Source organism: Bombina bombina, chromosome 1 (genome assembly GCF_027579735.1).
Source record: "Bombina bombina isolate aBomBom1 chromosome 1, aBomBom1.pri, whole genome shotgun sequence".
In the NCBI taxonomy this organism is placed as follows: Eukaryota; Metazoa; Chordata; class Amphibia; order Anura; family Bombinatoridae; genus Bombina; species Bombina bombina.
The window spans coordinates 1027063085-1027073281 of record NC_069499.1 but is presented as its reverse complement, the minus strand read 5'-3'; positions in this window follow the sequence as shown (position 1 = coordinate 1027073281).

Below are 10197 nucleotides of genomic sequence, written 5' to 3'. Positions count from 1 at the left end.
AACAATGGGGCTGCGTTAGAAGCTGGACACTGCTTTTTTGCAGGTGTTTTTTTCCAGCCAGCTCAGCCCCATTGTTTCCTATAGGGAAATCATGCACGAGCAGGTTTAGCCAGCTTACCGCTACCGTAAGCAACGCTGGTATTGAGGTGAGATGTGGAGCTAAATTCTGCTCTACGCTCACCTTTTTGCAACTAACGCCAGGTTTAAAAAAACCTGTAATACCAGCGTTGGCTTAAGGGAGCGGTGGAAACAAAAGGAGCGTTAGAGCCGCAAGCCTTACCGACAAAAACTCGTAATCTAGCCGTTTGTTATTTTTTGTAATTTAGTGTTTGTTATTTTTTGTACTTTAGTATTTTTATATTTTTTGTAATTTAGTATTTTTTATTTTTGGTAATTGTAGATTAATTTTTTTTTAGTAGGGTTAGTTTTTTTAATTTGTAATTTAATTTATTTAATTGATAGTTATTTTAATTTTAGTATAATAGTAATGTTAGTTTATTATATAGTTTAAACTTAGGTTTTTTAATTTCACAGGTAAGTTTTTATTTATTTTAAGATAGGGATCTTGTAATTTTAATTTAAAGTTAGGGGGGGTTTAGGTTTAGGGGTTAATAATTTAATTAAGTTTTTGGCAATGTGGGGAGCGGTTTAGGGGTTAATAGATTTATTTAGTGGTAGTGATAAGGGAGGTCAGAGATTTAGGGGTTAATAACTTTATTTAGTGGCAGCGATGTCGGGGAGCGGCAGAATAGGGGTTTATATCTTAATTATAGTGTGAGGGCGATGTTGGGGTGCGGGGGAATAGGGGTTAATAACTTTAGTATAGAATAGGGGTTAATACATTTTATTAGTGGAGGCGATGTCAGGAGCGGCAGATTAGGGGTAAATAACTTTAAAATAGTGTTTGCGATGCAGGAGGGCCTCGGTTTAGGGGTTAATAGGCAGTTTATGGGTGTTAGTGTACTTCGTAACAGTTTAGATATGCGTTTTGTGTAACAGTTTTTTTGCGTAAATCTCATAACTACTGGTCTCAGATTATGATACGGATCGTGTCGTTATAGGGTGTAACACAAGCTTTTTAGCCTCACCGCAATACTTTAGCCTCACCGCAATACTTATAATGGCATCGCTATGGAAATCTCATGCAAAAATGTCATTTTTTTGAGTGCGGGACTGACGTTGCGTTACAGGCTAAATGGCTTGTGGTACAGCTATACCAACTAGACTTGTAATGTCTGCGTTGCTGTTTTAATGCTAAAATGGAAATTTTTTCCAGCGTTAAAACACAAACGCAAAACTCGTAATTTAGGTGAATTTTATATACTATCTTACTGTGTTTGTTACTATGTGAAACATTAATTAAAAAAAAATGATGGTTCTTAAAAAATACTAGAGATGTGCATTTGGGCTTTGGATGAATGCAAATTCGTCCAGCGGGGAAGGTCCTTTTAATTGTTTGAATCCTATTATGCAAGTATTTTTTTTTTAATATTAAATGTCTATCACCTAGATTACAAGTTTTGCGCTAAGCAGTTTGCGAAAATAATGCCAAAAAAGTTATTTCACTGTCCATAGCGCTGCCATTACAAGTTACTGAAAAGCCTCCTTCTGCTGTGCGTTATGGTGCGTTAAGCTCCATACCGCACAAAAGCTGAGGGCTGATTTGACGTGCTCGTGCACGCTTTCCCCCATAGACAACAATGGGGAGAGAGTGTTAGAAAAAAAATTACATCTGAAGTGTGGGATGGCGATTACTATAACGCAACCCCATTGATGTCTATGGGGGAAAGAAAGTTAAGTTTAAACTTAACATACATCCTTAGACTAAACACCCCTAATCCGCCCCTCCCCAACATCGCCGATACTAATGAAAGTTATTAACCTCTAATCTGCCACTCCCGACATAGCCGACACTATAATAAAGTTATTAACCCCTAAACCTCCGGCCTCCCACATTGCCGCCACTAAATACACCTATTAACCCCTAAACTTCCGGCCTCCCACATCGCCGCCACTAAATAAACCTATTAACCCCTAAACATTTGGCCTCCCACATCGCCACCACTAAATTAACCTATTAACCCCTAAACCTCTGGCCTCCCACATCGCCCCCACTAAATAAACCTATTAACCCCTAAACCTCTGGCCTCCCACATCGCCGCCACTAAATAAACCTATTAACCCCTAAACCTCCGGCCTCCCACATCGCCTCCACTAAATAAACCTATTAACCCCTAAACCTCTGGCCTCCCACATCGCCACCACTAAATATACCTATTTACCCCTAAACCTCCGGCCTCCCACAGTGCAAAACACTAAATAAAACTATTAACCCCTAAACCTAACACTCCCCTAACTTTAAATTAAAATTACAAAATATATTTAAATAAATAAAAACTTACCTGTAAAAAAAAATAAACTTAACATTAAACTGTACATTAACCTAACCTTACAATTCTAATCAAATCAAATAAATTACCAATTAATAATCCTAAATTACAAATTTTTTAAAAAAGCTACTCCTACCTAAAAAAAAAAAATTAACATTACAAACCCCCCCACTAAATTATGAAAAATAAAAAACACTAAGATTATAAAAAATAATAAATGAAATTATCAAAAATAAAATCAATTACACCTAATCTAATAGCCCTAAAAAATTAAAAAAGCCCCCTAAAATAAAAGCACCCCCTAGCCTTCAATAAACTACCAATAGCCCTTAAAAGGGCCTTTTGTATGGAATTGCCCTAAGTTAAACAGCTCTTTTACCTGTAAAAAAATACAAAGTCCCCTCAACAGTAAAACCCACCACCCAACCAAACCCCCAAAATAAAAAACCTAACTTTAAAAAAAAACTAAGCTACCCATTGCCCCTAAAGGAGCATTTTTATGGGCATTGCCCTTAAAAGGGCATTCAGCTCTTGTGCACTCCCCTACAATTTGCCCAAAGCCCTAATCTGAAAAATAAAACACCCCCCAAAAAAATAATACTAACTCACCCCAGAATATCTACTCACAATTCCTGAGGTCCGGACATCCATCTCAATCCAGGCGGCAAGAAGTCTTCATCCAGGTGGCGAGAAGTTTTCATCCAGGTGGCGATATTTCATCCATCCCTGGAGCATCTTCTATCTTCATCCCGGCAGCACAGAGCGGAGCCATCCTGCGCGGAGCATCCTCTTCATACAGTCACCGCCGAACACTGAAGTTTCAATGCAAGGTACCCATTTCAAAATGGCGTCCCTTTCATTCCTATTGGCTGATTTGATCCTTCAAAATCAAATCAGCAAATAGGATGAGAGCTTCTGAAATCCTATTGGCTGTTCAAAACAGCCAATAGGATGAAAGCTACTGAAATCCTATTGGCTGTTCAAATCAGCCAATAGGATTTCAGTAGCTCTAATCCTATTGGATAGCTCTGCTCCACGCCGCCGGGATGAAGATAGAAGACGCCCCCCGGGATGAATGAAGATATCGCCTCCTGGATGAAGACTTCTCGCCACTTGGATGGAGATGGATGTCCAGACTTCTGGAACCATGTGTAGATATTCTGGGGTTAGTGTAAGGTTTTTTTTTTATTTTTTGGGGTGTTTTTTTCCAGATTAGGGATTTGGGCAAATTGTAAAGGAGCTGAATGCCCTTTTAAAGGCAGTGCAAAAGAGTTGAATGCCCTTTTAAGAGCAATGCCCATACAAATGCCCCTTTAGGGGCAATGGGTAGCTTAGGTTTTTTTTAGAGTTAGGTTTTTTATTTTGGGGGGTTGGTTGGGTGGTGGTTTTTACTGTTGGGGTACTTTGTAGTTTTTACAGGTAAAATAGCTGTTTAACTTAGGGCAATGGCCTACAAAAGGCCCTTTAAGGGCTATTGGTAGTTAATTGTAGGCTAGGGGGTGTTTTTATTTTGAGGGGGCTTTTTATTTTTTTAGGGCTATTAGATTAGGTGTAATAGTTTTTATTTTTAATAATTTCATTTATTATTTTTGTAATCTTAGTGTTTTTTATTTTTCATAATTTAGTGTTTATCTTTTTTGTAATGTTAGATTTTTTTTTTGTAGGATTAGTTTTTTTTAAATTTGTAATTTAGGATTTTTAATTGGTAGTTTTTTTAATTTTATTAGAATAGTAAGGTTAGGTTAATTTATAGTTTAATATTACATTTATTTTTATTTCACAGGTAAGTTTTTATTTATTTAAATATAGTTATATTGTGATTTTAATTTAAAGTTAGGGGGTGTTTAGGGGTTAGTAGTTTAATTTAGCATTTTTAGGATGTGGGGGGTGGTGGTTTAGGGGTTAATAGGTTTATTTTGTGGCAGTGATGTGGGAGGCCGGAGGTTTAGGGGTTAATAGGTTTATTTAGTGGCGGTGATGTCAGAAATCGGCGGTTTAGGGGTTAATAACTTTATTTTAGTGGTGGCTGTGTCTGGGAGCTTCGGTTTAGGGGTTAATAAATTTATTTAATAGTCGCGATGTGGATGGGCTGCAGATTAGGGGTTAATGAGTTTCAAATAGTGTTTGCGATGCGGGAGGGTGGCCGTTTAGGGTTTAATAGGTAGTGTATGGGTGTTAGTGTACTTTGTAACATTTTAGTTATGCATTTTGTGAAACATTTTTGTTTTGCAAAATTCATAACTACTGCTCTCAGATGGCGATATGGATTGTGTCAGTATAGGCTGTAATGCAAACATTTTAGCCGGACCGCACAACCTGTAATACCAGCACTATTAAAATCCCACACTCAAACGTCATTTTTTTGAGTATGGAATGGACGTTGCGTTAAAGGCTAGATTGCTTGCGGTATAGGTATACCGCTGAGACTTTTAATATGCGTTCCTGGCTATTCCACGCACAATGGCCAATTTTTCAGCGGTATAGCTGTAACACAAAACTCGTAATCTACTGTAGGTGTATATTAGCTGTTCCCATTGGAAATAACGTTAACAAATTGAAATCTAATATTCATCTAAACCAAATATCTTGTAAAGACAAAATTTGGTAGAACCGAACATCTTTTTTTTTTTTTTTTTTTTTTATTGAGGTTAAATGTTCAATAACACTGTGCTGTCACAGAAACTGCATTGATATAAATATACAATCATATATGTTACATCACAGAATAGTTTAAACATATAAGAGATGAACCTCACAACGTAATAGTAACTTTCTCTTTGTTTTGTTATTGATTTAAAATAAGTCTCACATAAGAAATATATATATACTATAGCATAAAATATGTTAAAGCGGTGTCTCGTATGAGGTCAATATAATATAGGTAGAGAGATAATAAACTGTGAATTATGTCACATAAGGACTATGAATGTAGCTGAAGAAATATATGAGACACCTAAGCATTAATAAAATAACCATTTTTGTGCTTCTAGCAATCTAAATATGATTCTTTAGAAGTATAATATGAATCATTTAAAAGAAAAGGATATTGAATACAGGCTTATGAATTATACTTGAAGATAAGTTTTCTTGTAACATAAACAGGTACAGTAGTTTAATCTAATAATAAGCTAAATTATTTTTTCACCCGTGCACGTCTAAAAATACTTAAATAATACCTATTGATATGTTTGACTGTTGTAAATTGTACTTTTTTGTTTTAATGAGCCATGAGATGTCTGTGTGATTTTCATAAGCACATTAATGGTATTTTGCCATTCCTAATTAAGCAATTTTAAAAAAGTTTAAATTATCAGGCAGTCCCTTAACACCAAGGATTGGTTAAGTTGTCTGGCAGAAGGTTTATTGCAAACTGCAAAGAAGCTAAGCAGGGCATGTGATCCCCTTTAATTTAATTTTACTTACATTTATAGAGAAGAATGAGTCACTTTGTCTATACAGTTTGGGGCAGACTGTAGAAAATGAAGAATGGTAAATTGTCCACTGTAATTGCGTCACATCCTTTATTTATTTTAATATTACTGGATGTACAAGAAGGAGGTCCTTCAAGCACTCAAATTATTCTACTTTGTAGATGTGCACTTGAGCCTGCATAGAAAAAAACTGCATTTCAAACACAAATTCAGCAGGCTAACATTCCATATACACTCGAATTTATTTCAGATTGAATGGCTGCAGTATATCTCCAGCAGTCTCTGTAATGAAGTCCAAATTATACACATTAAGGGCTAGATTATGAGTGGAGCTAGCTTTTTGAGTGCGTCAGGTAGCAGGCAAATTACAACCCGACGGGTGCAAAAGTCTGAACTTCGAATATCACAACTGCGTTAACGTATTCCCACTTAGACTTCAATGTATTGTGAAAAGTGTAAAAACTAACACCCATACTCGCGCGCAAACCCGATCATGTTTTCTAAAGTGTGCTAACCTGATATGAAATATGCATTTGTCACCTGTTGCAATGTTCTTCACATAGCAGTATATGTTCTATATATTTTTAAATACATATTTCTATTCATATGATATGTGATGTGTTTTCCGCTGCAGAATCTGTTGGCGCTCTACAAATACCTGATAATAATAATAATAATATATATATATATATATACTGTATATATATATATATATATATATATATATACACTATATATACACACACAATAGTATATAGATATATATATTTACAATAAATATATATATATAGCAAGTAGAAAAAAACGGGATGCAGACATCTTTGTTCCAAATTCCAATACTTGGTTTTATTGCAGAATAAAAACATCCATGTTATACATGATCAAAAGGATGATCTCACAATCCAGCATAGGCTTGTAGAAAAACTGCTGCTATATATATGAATATCTATTTCAAAATACTTAGAACATATTCCCCTAAGTGCAGACCATTTAAATGTGAAATATTTACTGTAAATACACAGTTAAAACCTTTATTAAATATGATTTTACATGTTACAGCTACTTGACTGCAAAGGGCTCCAATGCTTTTATATATATATATATATATATATATATATATATATATATATATATATATATATATATATATATATATATATGTGTCTGTGTGTGTCTACATATGTATACATATGTTTTTATGTGTTAGACCCTTTTTTCAGTGACTCCAAATACCGGGATGAGGATGGAGCGCTGCCCTTCATCATTGGTGAGTACTTGGGGCTTAGTGTTAGGTTTTATTTTTATTTTGGGCATAAAAAGAGCTGAGTGCCCTTTTAAGGGTAATGACCATTCATATGCCCTTTTTGGGGCAATGGGTAGATAAGGTTTTTTTTAGTTAGGTTTTTTTTATTTTGGGGGGTGGGGGTTGTAATTTTAAGGGGTAATTAGCGCTGTGGAATCTGTTGGCACTTTACAAATAACAGATAAAAATAATAATAATAATTATTGTTTTTTTTAATGTAAAAGTGCTGTTAGCTTTGGGGCAATGCCCTGCAAAAGGCCCTTTTAAGATCTATTGGTAGTTTATTTTTAGATTAGGGTTTTTTATTTTTGGGGTAGTTTTTTGGGGAGGTATTAGAATAGGAATATTCATTTTTATTTTGTAATGGTAGCTTTATAAATTTTTGTAATTTTAGTGTTTTTATTTTCTAATGGTAGTTTTATTTATTTTTTTTGGTAATGTTAGGATTTATTATTTTTAGTAATGTAATTTTTTTTTGGTAATGTAGTTTTTTTTATTTTTTTTTAAACAAGTAATGTTACATATTTTATTAGTTTATGCTTAGGTTTTAATTTTGTTTCACAGGTAAGTTTTTATTTATTTTAAGGTAGTTAGTTAATTTTAACTTTAATTTAGGTGTATTTTAATTTTGGTAAAGTTAGGGGGTGTTAAGTTTAGGGGTTAACTACAGGTCTTTGAGTGCGAGTGGATTGTTGCGGTATATGCCATATTGTGTGTTGGAAGAGGTAGATAAATGCAAAAGACTATGTGTTAGCGCCTTCCTTCTGTGGTATTCAGGATAAACCAATCTATAAAAGTTGTGGGGTAACGAATCCCCTATCCCCATGCACTTACTTCTCAGGACCTCAATCTATATGAGGTAAGTAGTCACCATTCATAGAAAGCACCCAAAATAGCTGAAAACTCCTGGTCCGTGGTATGATAAATCAGGAACACCGGCCAAGGGAATCAGCTGTGCTACAACTGAAGTGCTGATTCGAGTCTCCACAGTATGCCCTTCTGTAATGTTTCAGAAAATATGTAAGTGGGAAAAAAAATGGGAAATAACCCAAAATAGTACGTTTATTACAAATGTGTATATTACAACAAAAATGATCACAGTCCCACTCACGATATAGAACCTCAATCGTTATGTGGTAAGAATAGGACAGATATCATCAGATAAGTTAGGTGGAGAACGAGCATAAAACAATACCTCAGAGTCTCTACTAACTCAATAACATCCGTACAGCATCCCTGACACGTTTCAAAGTTACCTTCTTCTTCAGAGGGATAGCTATTCCCAAGACTATACATATGGCAACCTTAATGTAAACAGCATTAAATTATCTTGTTGCATATAGCTGTCAGTATCACTTGTTAATATGCCAATCTGTTTGCAAGATGAAGCAGTTCATTTCTCAGCATGCATGTTAGTATGAAACCCAGTGCTTGCAATTCCATTTTTATCATTTGCAAACTCTATGCATATATCACTCCCAACTTTAATCCAACACTTGCGGTAGGGTAGAGTTAACAGGAATGTAGCAATTAGCAACAGCATAAATGAAGAGCCAAGTGTATGTGTTTACACTGCAGAATGTTTCCAAAACTATACATACGGCAATCTTGATTCAAAACAGCAATAAAGTGTATGATTGTAAAAGTCACTTGTCAATGTGCCAGTATGTGCAATACTGAATGTGGAAGTGATACAAATGGAACCGCAAGTATTGTGTTGTATACTAACATGCATGTTGACAAATTGCTATACCTTGCTAACATACTGGCACATTGACAAGTGACTTTTACAATCATACACAGCTGGACACTTTATTGCTGTTTGAATCAAGATTGCCGTAGGTATAGTTTTGGAAACACATACACTAAGGTTGCCATATGTATAGTCTTGGGAACTTTCTGCAGTACAAACACATCGATTGGTGTATGGAGTACAAAGTGACAAACCCACTGATAAGGGGAGTGGTTTACAGCTAAACTTTATTGTCAGCATTTATCCGAGTGTTTCATTGAGTGCCTCATTGAGCTCTGATTCGATAATTCAGCAGATGAGATTGATGGTTTATTAATACCCTCATTTTTAGGATTATTTATACTACATTCAACATTTGAATTTTTTACGTCCTCCAAAAAAAAAAATTCTAACAAGATGGCAGCATATGTTTGATTCCCCTAGGGACGCCTGGGGTGTAATCTCTTTTTATGTGTATGTATGACTGACGAATGTTTGGAATGACATGAATTTTGGGTATTGATATACTTCTTTTTTTGTATAGGCATATTAATAAAGTTGAGCCTTTTTTTCTAATCAGGTGTGCTACGTTTTATATTATATTATTTATTATAGTATTTATAGCGATACTAGACTCTTGAACCCTTTAGATATAAATTTCCCATCAAAAATGTATCATTTTATCTTTAAAGTTGTGCTGTTACTATAACTTTTTGATTATAATTTTTTTTTATGTGTAGCGTAGCGGTCCCAACCGCTCCTGCCCTCTCCAACGAGGTGTCGCCCACCCAACTCCCTCCTAACCCTCCCAGTGCTGGTCATCACGGCCTTTGTCAACCTTTTTTCTTTTTCTGTAGCGTAGCAATCCTACCGCCTCCTTTCTAACCTTCCTGGCTCTGGTCGTCATGGCCTTTGACTTGCAAAGTCTTGGCGGTCACTGATCCTTATGGCCTGGTATGTTTGTACTGTGCCGCAGTCTCTACTGTGCATGACGGAGCCGGACAGTTGGACAAACATACCTGGTCATTTATAATATAGGATATATATATATACATATATATACATACGCAGTGGTGGAAAATATCCAGAGGGAAAAAGTTACTAGTACACTCAATGATAAAGATAAGAAAGTTGCCCGCTGCAAATTCTAAGTCGCCTAATGGACCACTAGAAATGTCAAGCCCTGTGTGTGTGAATGTGTATGTGTGTGTGTCATATTGATGATTGTTTTTTTTCTTGTGCTTCTATTTTAAAATATGGTGTAGATAGAGTGTCACAATAAAGTAAAATGACAGCTTAAGAATGAGAAAAAAAAGTCAAAAAGAAAGCTGTAAATGTATT